Source organism: Neolamprologus brichardi, chromosome 7, assembly GCF_056152115.1.
Source record: "Neolamprologus brichardi isolate AB-2024 chromosome 7, ASM5615211v1, whole genome shotgun sequence".
In the NCBI taxonomy this organism is placed as follows: domain Eukaryota; kingdom Metazoa; phylum Chordata; class Actinopteri; order Cichliformes; family Cichlidae; genus Neolamprologus; species Neolamprologus brichardi.
This window is the reverse complement of record NC_142110.1, coordinates 67779723-67795534: the sequence shown is the minus strand read 5'-3', so window position 1 is coordinate 67795534 and position 15812 is coordinate 67779723. Positions and strand designations below refer to the sequence as shown.

General features: G+C 43.9%; 1 protein-coding gene across 1 annotated transcript in view; it reads left to right on the top strand.

Moving 5' to 3' along the window:
• The window catches only part of immp2l (inner mitochondrial membrane peptidase subunit 2), a 210543-nt gene that overhangs the window by 182409 nt on the left and 12322 nt on the right, over nt 1-15812 (top strand). The gene's annotated exons all lie outside the window — the stretch shown is intronic.

Genomic DNA, 15812 nt, shown 5'->3' with positions numbered 1-15812 from the left:
GTGGGCTGTTCGGGGGGGAGTCTGTGAAGCTGTTGTTTCTATATGGCGGGCGTTTCTGGGCTCAGCTGTGATTTATGCTCACCTGATAGGGTGGTACGGGCTGAGCGTCATCAGCCTCTGATATGAAACCCATCACAGGCTGGTTAATTATTCGTCCCATCACCAGCAGGTGACCTGTAATTTGCACAGAGGCGTCTGACTCCAACAGCTGCCAGGTTGAATCACATGACGATGGCGTGTTATGATACGTGAACGCGGTGGTACGATCTGCCACTTCCTCTCAGTGTCTGCCGCGCTGCTGCAGGGTCTCGCTGTGGTGTTTGCTGGTTGGCGGGCTGGTGCGTGCTGCCTGTCAGAGCGCGGTCGCTTTCTTTCACAGTTAGCTGATGTGACCTGATGCATCATGTGGGTGCTGCATGTGTGATGTTACCGTCTGAATCAGGAGATGGAGATGATATACACGCTGGATGGTTTTAGCAGTACTGTGCAGTACGACAGTTTGAGAAGTCTGCCAAAACCTTTAATCGATACTCTGATCATCACACGAGCTAAAGGTCGTCCTCTTTTGTGTTTACGCTGATTCCTTTTAATTCTTCGTCGACAGCTTTACTTTATTTGGTACATTAAACAGCCAATCACATGGCAGCAACCTCAAAGCAGATGGACTACAGCAGCAGAAGACCACACTGAGACCGTTGCTGTCGGCTAAGAACAGGAAACTCAGGAAACACGTTGCGTGCGAGCTTCAGATAGTAGGAGCAGAGTTTGGCTCCATCCTTCCCCTCGTCAACAGTTCAGGCTGCTGCTGGTGTGATGGTGTGGGGATATCTTCCTGGTACACACCGGGGTGCTCAGAACTCCACAGCCTACCCGAGTGTTGTTGCTGACCATGTGCATCCCTCCTCCTCCTTCTGATCAGTGTTGCCAACTTAGCGACTTTGTCGCTATATTTAGCGAGTTTTCAGGGCCCCTTAGCGACTTTTTTTCTAAAAAGCGACTAGCAACAAATCTGGCGACTTTTTATAGTGTTACTGGAGACTTATTTATGACAACTTTTTGACGTGAAAGCGCGTATCACTTTCACTCTCAACAAGCAGCGGTGCTGCCGTGGGCACCTCACCCGTGCCAAAGCGCTCCCAGGCGGAGGATAGTCCTCCCCCAGCTGCTATCAGGGCAGGAGACGTTCACAACTGTGCGTCCAAACTGCAAATGAATCGCGTATGAGCAAAGCCGCTGCTCCGCACTGACTGTAACGAAGTCAGTTCTTCTTTTACTGTTATGTTGTTTTGTGGATCACAAAGTTTAAAACTACTTATAAACACACACACACTGTAACTCCACCAGAGTGCCAATCTCGGGTCACTTTTGCTAGTCCAGGCCCGGATAAAGGAGCAGGGTTGGAACTGTGACATTAAAAAACAATAATTGCTAAAAGAAATTTAATTTGTAGTTCTAAATAAACTCTAAATGCATTTAGGGCGTTTTTTACTCACCTTATGTCTCTTCCACGATGTTATTTCTCTCTCCAACAATGTAGGTTACAATTACATTACATCTTGGGGGTGGCTGTAGCTCAGGTGGTAGAGCAGGTCATCTACTGATCGGAAGGTTGGTGGTTCAATTCCTGGCTTCCCCTAGTCTGCATGCCAAATATCCTTGGGCAAGATATTAACCCCAAATTGCTCTCCGATGCATCCATCGGAGTATGAATGTGTGTGAATGTTACTTAGAAAGCACTTAGATCAATGTGCTTGTGCGAATGGGTGTGAATGGGTGAATGCACAAGTTGTGTAAAGCGCTTTGAGTGCTCAGAAGAGTAGAAAAGCGCTATATAAGAACCAGTCCATTTACCATTTACATTAGCATGACCAATTATGCAAATTAGGAGATGACGTGATTTAGCGACTTCTAGGAACTTTTAGGACAGCCAATAGCGATTTTTCTTACTGAGGAGTTGGCAACACTGCTTCTGATGGATAACACACCGCGCCACAGACTATCTTGTGCATGGAACATAACGATGAGTTCACTGTACCCACGTTACTTCCACAGGCACAGATCTCAGTCCAGTAGAGCAGCAGTCCCCAACCCCTGGGCCAAAGACCGGTACCGGTTCGTGAGTTGTTTGGTACCGAGTTGAGGCTCGGGTGTAAAATTTTAGTTTTTCAGGGTTTTTATCGTTTTTATCGTTAACTCAGTTTCCCTGGGTCTTTTCCCATGTGTTATGAATAAATCTTATAATAATCTCACCTTAAAGGTCGGTCCGTGAAAATATTGTTGGACATAAACCGGCAAAAAAGGTTGGTGACCGCTGCAGTAGAGCGTCTTTAAGATGTGATTTTATGGGAGATTTTCATTATCAGTGACTGTGTGATGTCATCACGGACTAAAATCTCTGAGGAATGCTTCCTTGTTGAATCTGCAACATCAAAAGAGGAGAATTAACTGCAGAATGACAAAGGAGCTCAGCAACTTTGCTTTTATAATGAGAAGGCAACGAGCTGAGAACTGCAACGCAGACGAGTCACAGTCGTCGGTGCAGACTGACTCTGATAGGTCGAAATATGTTTGCAAGTCTGTGAGTAGAGACCGGTTCCAGCCAGCCAACCCATGCTGTCACCTTGTAATCGGAAGTGGGCGCCCAGGTCGAGTACACCTGGGATTAGGGATGGGTATCATTTAGGTTTTATCCGATACCAGTACCAAACCGGTACTTTTGAAACGGTGCTCGAACTGGTGCTTAAAGAATGGAGAACACAAAATTGGTCCAAAAACCTCTCATGTTCAGCTGTTTTTTTGTAAAAAGATAACAATGTTAGCCTTTTCTGCAGCTATAGGGCATATATGGTATCACTCTTGGCTGGAAGCAGTGCTTAAACAATGGAAAAAACACAAACTTTGTCCAAAAACCTCTCATGTTTAACTGTTTTCCACTTTTTCTTTGGTCATTTTAGCCTTTTTGTCCAGGGTGAAGGGAGTATCTGCCATCAAACAAGAAGACAGCTGCATGTAGCTATGATGATGTTTGCTAGTTCACCTTACATGCATTAATGTAATAACGTGGTTAGCCTACTCAACGTAAATTACACACGAACAACATTAAGCTACTCACGCAGAGAAGAACGGCTGCTGCATCATCATCATCCTCATCATTTCTGCTACACTGGCAGGGCTAGGGGCCAGGACTCTCCTCTTCGGGTTTTTGGGGGATGTTGCTAACTCCGGGTCGATAACAGGCACCACACCCGCAGTAGATGTGCTCGGTGTGAGGTCTCTCAGCAAGCTATCAAATACGGCGCATTTCTCGCTTTTAACAAAACGCTATGCGTCGCCAGGTGTTTCATCAGATTTGAGGTGTTACCTCCTTTGACAGTATCACAGTATCAGCTTAAAGCACTTGTTGCAGCTGCTGAGTTTGCATCTTTTGCTGTGAAGTACAGCCAGACTTTGACCGCTTCACCTTGGGCATTTTTAATCTGTAGCTCTGCTCTAAAAGAACGTACGTACCTGGACCCGCCTACTATCCTCGAAACGTAAAATGATTGGCTAGAATCTAAAGTGTATCACAGCTCAGGAAAAAAAAGCACCGAAATGTGCGCTGCTTTTCAGTCTGGTTACTACCGTTTATGTCAGAACCGGTGCCATGATGGCACCGGATACTGGTACCCATCCCTACCTGGGATAGGTCACCAGTGTATTGCAGCGCTAACAGAGAGAAACAACCATTTATGTTTACATAACATCTACAGTGAAGTTAGAATCGGTAAATATTCTGAAAGCATGTCTAATTATCAGTATTTATTTGTATGAAATATTGTTCAGAGCTGCATGAATTTAGCACCAGCTTTCAGATGTGTTTTTATCAGAAGTACTTCCAGAAAGAGCTAATCCTGTGTCTCTGGCAGCTTTAGTACTCGATTTGATCTTTACACAGGACAGTTCAGGAATCCATACATGCTGAGATCCACCTGTAAATCTCTCAGTGCACATATTTCCATCCAATTATGCTGAGCCGTGTGTGTAGTGTTTGACAGCCGATGTCAGAAATCATAGAGCAGACACGCGGACTCGTTAGGAGGGAAAATTAGTGGAAAACTTTATTAGCACTGGAATTTCCCTGCACGAACAGATGGAGATGTAACGATCGTTATCGACGTGTCCGGTCCAAACACCTAATCATCTGAACTGGCCTTGAGGAGCGCAGACAGCAGGTTTACCTGACCTCATCCAGCGTGTGGATCTCTCAGCAGCTGTCCACCTCGGCCTCATTAAACTCCTCCCAACCTCTGCTGTAACATCCATCAGCTGCTGTTAACACTGATGGAAGGAGGTGTGTGTCACAGTAAAAATGTGTGTGTGAGTGGAACATCTCCCTCATCATCTTAGTGACGCACACCAGCCCTCTGTGGAGAAGAGCCGGTGAAAAATCCACTGCTGTGTTCACACAGTGATGATGAGGCAGTTTGTAGCGTCTGTGGCGTCACTCTGCGCTCTTTTTGTCATTTCTCTGTGGATAAGTACATTTGGGGCGAGTGTGTCCCAGTTCAGCCCTTCGAAACAAGATCCTGTCTGTCTCAGGTTAGTCTGGGGACATGCCGGAAGACTTCTGAAGCTCTTATTAAAAAAACTAAGTGGATCACAGGCTTCTTGGAGCTGTGTGTGAGTCACGAAGCCAAAATATGAGATTTTTAGATGAGGATGAGATCATTTTGAGCATGAATGCACTCTGTGATCATGCTTTTCTCAAGCAGTTGTGTGATTGTTTTGTACATATGATTCTTTTCTGACTTTGCGTCTCAGTTACCAGGTAAATTGGACGGTCTGAGTCAGATCTCTTTATTTTGGGTGCCTGTTTTCTCTCTTCGAGTTTCCACCACTAAAACTTACTCCAGGAAACTTTGGAGCAACTCACTCCCACAGCAGGAACCAGGATTTCATGCTGGGTGGAGTTGTTCATTCTGTGAGATGAGGCAGTTACCCCACGAACACACTGGACACAGGTGCAGAGGGTGTCAGCGTGATCCATGATGGATAACAGCTTGTTCAGCAACAGAAGTGTCCGGTTTGCAGCCAATCAAAGAGCTCACCTTCCTCATCAGTTTGTTCAGTCTGTCAGACACGGTCATTCTCCACCACCCTAGGGTGCATGTCTGATTTTGACCTCAGGACTTCCAGGCCATACTTGGCACAGATGTGCTAGCATCTTGCACCCTGCTGTTATGTGCTGGATTGTCTCTGGAGCATCTTTACACAGCCTGCACCTGGGGTCTTGCCTGGTGTGATTGACCCCAGCCTCTATGGATCTTGTACTCAGAGCTTGTTCCTGTGCTGCCATGATTAGTGCCTCTGTGCTGTCTTTCAGTCCAGCTTTGTCCAGCCACTGGTAGGATTTCTGGATGTCAGCCACCTCCTCTATCCATGCAGGGGCCTGTCCTTCCATGATGGCTCCTCTCCTTCCTCCTCTTTCTTGAGTTTCTGTTGTCTGAGGTATTCACTGAGCACTTGGTCGGTTGTGGGCATCTTCCTGATGTACTCACGGATGTTGTCTCATCTTCAACAGTGGTACTGACACTTATCAGTTCCCGGCCTCATTCCTTCATGTATTATACAGTCTCAGGGTGCTGGGTCTGGGTTACAGCTTTCCTAGCGGCCTCTTCATGGTTCCCATTTGCCTGTGGGATCCCCAGGTACTTGTATCTGTCCTCGATGTCTGCAATGTTGCCTTCTGGTAGTTTGAGCGCCTCGGTTTTGACTACTTTCCCTCTCTTTGTTATCATCACGTCTCCAGTCTGAGTGTCATTGCTGTATATCCTGCTGGTGTGGATCATTGATGTCTTGTTCACTCTTGGCATACAGCTTGATGTCATCCATGTAGAGGAGGTGGCTGACAGCTGCTCCGTTCCATAGTCTGAGGGGGTTCAGGCTTCCGGAGAACGACGGTGGGGACAGGGCATCACCTTGGTAGATGATCCTCGGGGATAAGGACTGTCTGGCCTTCAGTTAGCACCCATTGATGAGACGTTAGTAGAAATGCTAGTAGATGAGAGACACCCAGAATGACCTGATGTCCTGGCCCCCCATACTTTAGCATTTGTGTTGTACATGGTCGATCTCCGGCTCTGAGAGCAGTTCCTTCTTCCGAAAGTTGGAGCTACTTGTTGTTTAGCTGTCAGTCTGGATGCGGGGTATTGAAGATTCCACATCCTCTTCATGTAACCCCTTCATCACAAGCATGAACTTCAGGGTAACTTTGAACTGTTCCAGTGTGGAAGGATTGCACAAGATTTACACCAGATTTAAACACGTTAGCAAAGTCTCTCTGAACCAGATTTCAGGATCATCAGTTAAACAACTATATGCTAGTGCAAGTTATTTAGGTGTGTCACTGCTTTACTGAGGTCTGTAAGAAGACCCAAACTGTTCATCTCAGGTTAGAGGAAATTGGTTAGGATGTTAAGGAACCACCGAGGCTCAGGCCTGCCATGATGGCCGCCCCTCCCTGAGCCTGGTTCTTCCTTTTACTTCCACTTTCTTAAGAGCTTATCCAAGCCTATCCCAGCTCTCATAAGACAAGAGGTGAGGCACGCTATGGGCCAGCCTCACACCGTACACTTGTAAGGGTGCTTCTTCCTCCTGTCTTCCTTCTCTCACCCCAACCAATCACAGCAGATGGCCCCGCCCCTCCCTGAGCCTGGTTCTGCCGGAGGTTTCTTCCTGTTAAAAGGGAGTTTTTCCTTCCCACTGTCGCCAAAGTGCTGCTCATAGGGGGTCATATGATTGTTGAGTTTTCTCTGTATGTATTATCGTAGGGTCTACCTTACCTTGAGGCTTTTGTGATTTGGTGCTGTATAAATAAAATTGAATTGAACTGGAAACTGCTGGAACACCTGCATCAACAGTGAAGCCAGTTTTGCATCTCCATTGACTGAGAGGGTGCCAACAAAGACAGAAGCTCCTGCTACAAAATCAAAACTTTTGCAGTTGTCCATGTACGGTTTTCAGATGAGACACAGACTGAGCTATTTGGCCACAAAGACAAGAAGTATGTTTGGAGGAGTAAAGATGAGACTTTCAACCTAAGAACAGTGCAACAGCTGTCAAACATGGTGGCAGTAGTATCATGCTTTGGGCTGTTTGGCTGCCAGTGGTCCTGGTACATTAGCCACAGTGGATGGAATAACATCAACTTCTCAAATCAACAGCTAGATGGCTGAAACATGGACAGTTTAGACAGTTTTCTGTCACAAAGAGTGGAAAAATATGAGACTGGATTATGCCGGGATGATGTTGATGGGTACCAAAAGCATCTGGTTGAGGAGCAACTTGCTAAGAGTTATTTAACCATATATTAGTAGGCATATATGTATATATCTGAGCCTATATGTATACCTTTGACCCTTTGACCCAAACAGTTTTTCTTAAAGTCATTAACCCTTTAAAACCGGTTGGAGCCGGCACGCTCTGTTTTGCATAACTATTTTTAAATCCCGGTAGCTCTGCAACCACGTGAGCTAGCGCAATAATTTTTTTTGCATATGAAACCGGAGGAGTTGTACTTACATCTTATGCCATCAGCTTGTCCTCGGTCACAGTTTCCTTCCACATATAGCTTTGCAAAAACTGCATAAAAAGCACTTGCAGCAACAAAAACATAATATTCCAGAAACACGCTTTGCCGATCCGATCAGCTGTTCATAACACTTCCTACATTGGATTAGACGTCAGCGCAAACTATTGCATGTCCGCCATGACCTGCCCGAAACCGGAAGTGACGTCATTTTCGCGGAAATGTAGTTTTTTACTGTCCGGGCCTCAATGAGCCTATACTGGTGTTTTTAAAAGTTATGTTTGACTTTATGACTTTCTGTGTCGTTTCTGGGATGCTTAGGACTCATATTGCACTGCTGGAAATAGTTTATTTTGATGCATATGCTGCTTTTTTGCAAATTTGCACTATAATATTTATTTTCGTTTTTCCTGCAGTGTATAAAAATTGGTGTATTTCAAAAATAAAACTATGAAGGCACTCAAAATAAATTTCCTGTGGTGGGAAACTATTTTGTGCAACTTTTTTGTATTTACAGTTTTGAGAGATAAGCCTCTTAAATTTCTCTAACAAGAAATATATGTTAAAAAAACAAAAACGATTTTCAATTTTTTTGTAGTTTATTGCACTTTTTTGCAATTTATGTAATTACTATGCACTTAATGCATACATATTATTAAAATCTAGGCTGTAATGGTTGTACTGATGTATAGCAATTTGAAATGCTCCCAAAAATGGCTCCACAGCATGTAAACATACAGTGGGGCAAAAAAGTATTTAGTCAGCCACCGATTGTGCAAGTTCCCCCACTTAAAATGATGACAGAGGTCAGTAATTTGCACCAGAGGTACACTTCAACTGTGAGAGACAGAATGTGAAAAAAAAATCCATGAATTCACATGGTAGGATTTGTAAAGAATTTATTCGTAAATCAGGGTGGAAAATAAGTATTTGGTCAATAACAAAAATACAACTCAATACTTTGTAACATAACCTTTGTTGGCAATAACAGAGGTCAAACGTTTACTATAGGTCTTTACCAGGTTTGCACACACAGTAGCTGGTATTTTGGCCCATTCCTCCATGCAGATCTTCTCAAGAGCAGTGATGTTTTGGGGCTGTCGCCGAGCAACACGGACTTTCAACTCCCGCCACAGATTTTCTATGGGGTTGAGGTCTGGAGACTGGCTAGGCCACTCCAGGACTTTCAAATGCTTCTTACGGAGCCACTCCTTTGTTGCCCGGGCGGTGTGTTTTGGATCATTGTCATGTTGGAAGACCCAGCCTCGTTTCATCTTCAAAGTTCTCACTGATGGAAGGAGGTTTTGGCTCAAAATCTCACGATACTTGGCCCCATTCATTCTGTCCTTAACACGGATCAGTCGTCCTGTCCCCTTGGCAGAAAAACAGCCCCATAGCATGATGTTTCCACCCCCATGCTTCACAGTAGGTATGGTGTTCTTGGGATGCAACTCAGTACTCTTCTTCCTCCAAACACGACGAGTTGAGTTTATACCAAAAAGTTCTACTTTGGTTTCATCTGACCACATGACATTCTCCCAATCCTCTGCTGTATCATCCATGTGCTCTCTGGCAAACTTCAGACGGGCCTGGACATGCACTGGCTTCAGCAGCGGAACACGTCTGGCACTGCGGGATTTGATTCCCTGCCGTTGTAGTGTGTTACTGATGGTGACCTTTGTTACTTTGGTCCCAGCTCTCTGCAGGTCATTCACCAGGTCCCCCCGTGTGGTTCTGGGATCTTTGCTCACCGTTCTCATGATCATTTTGACCCCACGGGATGAGATCTTGCGTGGAGCCCCAGATCGAGGGAGATTATCAGTGGTCTTGTATGTCTTCCATTTTCTGATGATTGCTCCCACAGTTGATTTTTTCACACCAAGCTGCTTGCCTATTGTAGATTCACTCTTCCCAGTCTGGTGCAGGTCTACAATTCTTTTCCTGGTGTCCTTCGAAAGCTCTTTGGTCTTGGCCATGGCGGAGTTTGGAGTCTGACTGGTTGAGGCTGTGGACAGGTGTCTTTTATACAGATGATGAGGTCAAACAGGTGCCATTCATACAGGTAACGAGTGGGGGACAGAAAAGCTTCTTACAGAAGACGTTACAGGTCTGTGAGAGCCAGGGATTTTCCTTGTTTGAGGTGACCAAATACTTATTTTCCACCCTGATTTACGAATAAATTCTTTACAAATCCTACCATGTGAATTCATGGATTTTTTTTTCACATTCTGTCTCTCACAGTTGAAGTGTACCTCTGGTGCAAATTACTGACCTCTGTCATCATTTTAAGTGGGGGAACTTGCACAATCGGTGGCTGACTAAATACTTTTTTGCCCCACTGTATAATATAAGCTCTGGCTGACTTGGTTCTATGGTAGGTCTTAAAGGGTTAAAGATGTATGCTGTACAGTCTTTCCACTCTGAAAAAAGACCAGTTCAAAGATATCATGAAAGCCCAGGATCACCCTGACGCTCGTGCTCGTCATGAGTGGATGGAGACTTGGATGGATGGTGTTAAATGTGCTTGAGAAATCAAAGGCAATCCTCACCATGCAGCCGTTACTATCCACAGTGCATTCTCTGCAGCATGGAGACTGTTGCATCACCCCCCCCCAGATTTGGTCCGTACACAAATTACATAATACACCACATGATGCATACATGACAAACTACAACACACAGCTGTAACAACAGGATCAGTCAAACATGTAGACTTCCACATGACTCTATATGTTACGTTTTTACTCAAAGAGCTCAAAGCCAGTGCAGTAAGCTCCGTCAGCTCTGAGATTCTAATGCAGCATTTATCCAGTTATATGTATATTTATAAAATGCATGTTCCTCGTCTCTCTGGGAGAGTCTTTGTAGCAGTAAAATACCTTTTACATTATGCATATTATTTTCTTTTGTAATGCGGAAAGACCTCAAAGAAAACCAGACACCAACAGATATGAAAGTAAGTTTACTTGTGAAGCACGTTAACTGTAAAAGCTCAGTCAGTGTAGCTGCGAGTGCTTCTAATGCAGCATTTTCCCAAACTGGGATTATTAAGACGCAGCTTTCTCTAGGTTTTCTGTGAAATTCTGCTCAAAGGCACTAAAGATATTAAAAACAGATGGGGAGGCCACAGCTCTGCTGCTAATTTCGCTGTGGAGATAACATCAAGGTCGCACCTTCTTACTCACTTGAAAGGTACGCGTGGAGAACGCACTAATTGATGTAGAAGCACGCCGGGCATGTTAATGGAAAAAAGGTTAATTAGAAAATTTACATTTCATCAAAAAATAACTGCTGGGATGGATTTTTAAACCACAAATGATGATGATTTCTTTTTCTTGTAGCTCTGATTCATCACCACAGCACACCGAGCTGAGTCGAATGAAAGACTAAATGCAGTAAACTCAATTGTCCTTGGTTCTTTAAAGATTTCATACTCATTCCTTGTCAAATGTAGCAGAGAATTGGTGTCATATAAACTGCAACCTTTTTATTTCTGCAAAAAGGTCCCAGCTTGTTTTCTCTTATTTCTTTTTCTTTGCGAGTCAGTAAATTCAGCTGCTATGGCTAAATCAATATTTATGTATCCAAGGCCTCTTTGGTCAGCCTGCAGGACCAACCTACACACACACACACACACATGCGTGAGGAATTGCAGACAAATTTCCATTTAAAAAGTCACTGAGGCTATAATTCACAATGTTCCCAAGCTGGATGATAAATCATGGCTGCAACAGCCTCGTAACAGTCCAGAGGGATGATGAAGGGCGTCGGACCTTCTCCTCATAAACGCGACGAGCTAACTGAAGCGGCTGCAGGACGAGATGAGCACCGCCCCCCCTCCACCACCTCTGTTAGGCTGAATCCTCTGATCAGATCTTTGTTTGAGTGATAAGGTGACGGAGGGAAGTGACGCTGCAGGAGATGATTTGGAGGCTGATGATTAAGGATAATGAAATGAAGGCGATAATTTGATCCACCGTCAATGAAAACGTTAACGGCTATCCTCTCCTGATTTTCATCTGCTTTTTTTTGTCTTCCCACATGGACACTTTGATCAGTTTACCGCTGGAGATCATTTTGTGAGCTCCTGTTATTAAAAGCACAATACAAAAAGTCTGAAACATGCTAAAAGCAGGAAATGCACTTCAGTGTTTTGGGGTTTTTCTTAAGCAGTAAAAATAAATTTTCCAGCTTACAGTCACCTCAAACAACCTGTGACTTCTATGTGACGGATTTGAGACTTCTGAGTTCTCCAAACCACAATTCACGGATCACATTAACTCGGTGGACCGACACATCAAATTCACCAGGGAGGATATGAAAAGTGGCAGGTTAGCCTTCTTAGACTGTGAGATTTCCATCAGTAATGGGGGACATCTAAAGCTGACGTGTACCGTAAACCTACACATACGGATCAGTATTTAAGGTTTGACTCTCATCATCCACTGGAGCACAAACTGGGCGTCATCAGGACGCTACAACACAGAGCAAACACCATCCCCACAGATACAGCGGCCAGGGAGGCAGAAGATCATCACATCAAGAAGGCCCTGAGTAAATGTGGTTACCTCCCCAGAGGACCTCTTTGGTTTTCTTGGTGTTCAGTGCCAGGTTGTTCTCTGAACACCATGCTGCCAACTTCAGGATCAAAGCATTTCATAATTATCGGAGTGAGCGCCACAGGGCGCTAATCCTTCAGGCTAGAGATGGGAGACTTCTTCGGCACTGGGATGATTGTGGCTGAGTTTAGACAGGGTGGGATGGCTGCCTGACATAGGGAGAGGCTGAAGATGAGGGTGAAGATGAGGGTGAGCTGGTGGGCTGGAAAGGCTCCTAAAGAAAGCTCCAGCCGATCCAGGAGAGAAGGACAACCGCTGCCCAAGCGAAAACCTATAGTGATCCCATATGTGTCAGGAGTATCGGAACAGTTGAGACGCATTTTTTCTAAACACCGGGTCTCTGTGGCTTTTAACCCCCAAAACACGCTGCGCCCAAAACTAGTCCACCCCAAGGATCGGGTCCAAACAAACTCTGGCTACAACACAGAAGAGCTACCTCATCAGGCCAGGACTCTGCAGTCTATTCACACCTACAGGCCAGTGGACACTCTTTCAATGATGAGGATGTAACATCCTGGACAGGGAGGAACGTTGGTTTGAGGGCGGAGTCAAGGAGGCCATTTACGTGAAAAGGGAAAGACCATCTCTGAATGGAGGAGGGGCCTAAGGGTACATCTGTCACCATCTTACAATGCTGTGATTGCAGCCATTCCCCAACTCTCTGTGAAGGGTACTCATGGCCATTGATCAGTGGTCTTTGATCAGTGGTTGTTAATCAATGGTCATGAGAATTTGCATAATTAAGATTAAGGAACTGACCTTACAGCTCATTGTTCCTTCAGTTGGCTGGTTTCAGTCATTATGCAAATGTACTGTTTATAAGATTGAAACCTGCAGTCAGCTGAGACTGAAGAAGTCACCTGGATGATGACGAAACGTTTCTCCCACAAAACGCTACGTCCAGATGAACAGAATCAACCTTTGTAGATATACCAGCATCACCACTAACATTAGCTAATGCTACAGTTAGAGACCGTAACACAATCAAAATGATTCCAACCATGTGCAAACAACTTGCATCCGTGTTACCTTTGAAGATGAGGACCAGGTCTCGGACAACTCGCAGTCAGCTGCAGTCGTCAGAGTGACTTTAGTGCATCACTAAGGCAATGAAATGATGATAAGACACAGCAATTAGTCTGCTATCAGTTTACAGTTGTTCTGGTGTGCACCAAAAACACATCTCGATCAGGTTTCAAATGAAAGTTTGTTGTGAATGTGATCCAACCTCAATCCAACACAGCTACCAGGTGTATGCTGCAATTTGAGCTAAGCGCCCTCCTGTAGTTGGGTATGTTTTGCAATCTGAGATACAACAGGTACCATATATGTGCAGAGTACACAAACGGTAAGTGTAGAATAGCAGCTAGCAGTAGAATTAATGCAATCTGGCCAATCCGGTCTTTAAGTGATGACGTATGAATCCTGCTTCCAGCCCAAACTACCCTGCGTTTATTAAGGCTGTTGTGTTTTTAACATGTTTTAATGTTTTGTATCTTGTTCTATTTAATCTGAACAAGCCCCTCAAAACAGTCAGTGATCTGTCATTTTAAAGCTCAGTTTTTAAACCCTTATGATGTAACTCCAGCCCAGCCCATGCAGCAGTATATGAATGACTAACCTCCTATTGTGGATGGATTATCTCAGTTGTTCTCCTGACTGAAGTTTGGTCCGTTTACAGCATCCTACCATGTGATTGCATTTGTCTCTAACCATCAGGAACCCTCACGTTAACTTTTATCCAGTGGAAAAAGGTTAGCGTTCATCCTCCAGCTTCACTGTGTTTATGCTATGCTAGCATAGCTGTGTCGCTAGCCGTCTCGTAGCACATCATTATATACCAGCTAGCCCAACTTCAGTAACCCTACAAACGTTACTGCTGTTTAGTTTTCTGTCTTCATTTATGTTGGAAGTGATAGCAGAGCTGTACGTTTGAATTCTTTCAGAAATCTCTCAGTCAGAACATGCTATATTATGTTTAGGTGGAAGCTAGCAAGCTAACTTCCTGCTAACTTCTAACTCTGTTAAACTTCATAAATCCTGTTTTCATGGATGCCTGGATGTTAAACTTAATTGTTACACCTGGTAGAGCAGAACGCTGATCATTTTATTTATTATGTAACTCTCAGTGATGGCGCAGTGTTCGTTTGACTTTGGACCTGAAGTGGAGTTTGGACCCAGAAACAGTGTTGCCAACTCCTCAGTAAGGAAAATCGCTATTGGCTGTCCTAAAAGTCACTAGAAGTCGCTAAATGACGTCATCACCTAATTTGCATAATTGGTCATGCTAATGTAATTGTAACTTACATTGTTGGAGAGAGAAATAACATCGTGGAAGAGACATAAAGTGAGTAAAAAACGTCCTAAATGCATTTAGAGTTTGTTTAGAACTACAAATTAAATTTCTTTTAGCAATTATTGTTTTTTTTTAATGTCGCAATTCCAACCCTGCTCCTTAATCCGGGCTTGGACCGGCAAAAGTGACCCGAAATAGGCACTCTGGTGGAGTTACTTTGTGTGTGTGTGTTTATAAGTAGTTTTAAACCTTGTGATCCACAAAACAGCATAAGAGTAAAAGAGTAAAAGAAGAACTGACTGCGTTACAGCACCCGCTGCTTGTTGAGAGTAAAAGCGATATGTGCTTTCACGTCTTTTTTTAGCGACTTTTTTAAGAAAAAAAGTCGCTAGGGGGTCTGAAAACTCGCTAAATATAGCGACAAAGTCGCTAAGTTGGCAACACTGCCCAGAAACGGCTAATGACGTCAGACTTAAAGAGCAGATAAGTGGACTAAACATTCTCACTTGGTTTAAAGAGACTTGTTTGGTTCTCTTGTTGTTTTTGTCAGTTTTGGGAAAAAACTACAGGAAAAGGCTGAAGTTTACAACCTCATCAACTGATTCAGAGAGTAAATAAACTTTAAGTGTGAAAGTGAGAGTGACTTCGGTCAGTCCAAGTTGGACAGCTTGCCTCCATCCAGGCAGCCTGTATAGTTGCCTTGTGAGTAGTTGTCATTATATTTTTACTGTATTGTGACTGAAAAAAATAACATCATGCAGGCTAAAGTTAGCCCGCTAGCTTTGTTCCTAGTCAGTTCTGTTTTTGAGTCGGGTCGTCATAGATATCCAAAGTTAAATCAAAGAATAAAGCTGGGTGTGATAAAATATAAATATATAACTGAAATAACTAACTGACCCTAAACTGAACTGAAAACAAACAGTGGAAATTACAAAACCATCATAATTCTGGTGAACATTTCTTACTTTTATTATCATTGCCATCAATACTTGGAACCTGATTTATTTCATGCATCAGTAAAAATGAGTGTATTTGCTGTCATCGCTGCAGTTTAACAGTAATATTTTTCCAATGCTGGTGTTGCATTAAATTTAATGCTGCCTGAAGTCTGAATTTAAATGGCGCCATTTGATTTTGTTGTATTTCTGTGTTTGAATTGAGAAGTTTAGTTGTGGTCCCCTCAGCATGAGTGGAGCCATCATGGTTCACTGTGGTCACAAAGAGATGGACATAGAAACATTACTCAAGTCGGCTGCAGAGTTTAAATTATGCTCAGTTGGGACCCAAGAAAAACTCTCCTGCAGTCAGTCCACAGCCAGCCTGAACTGCT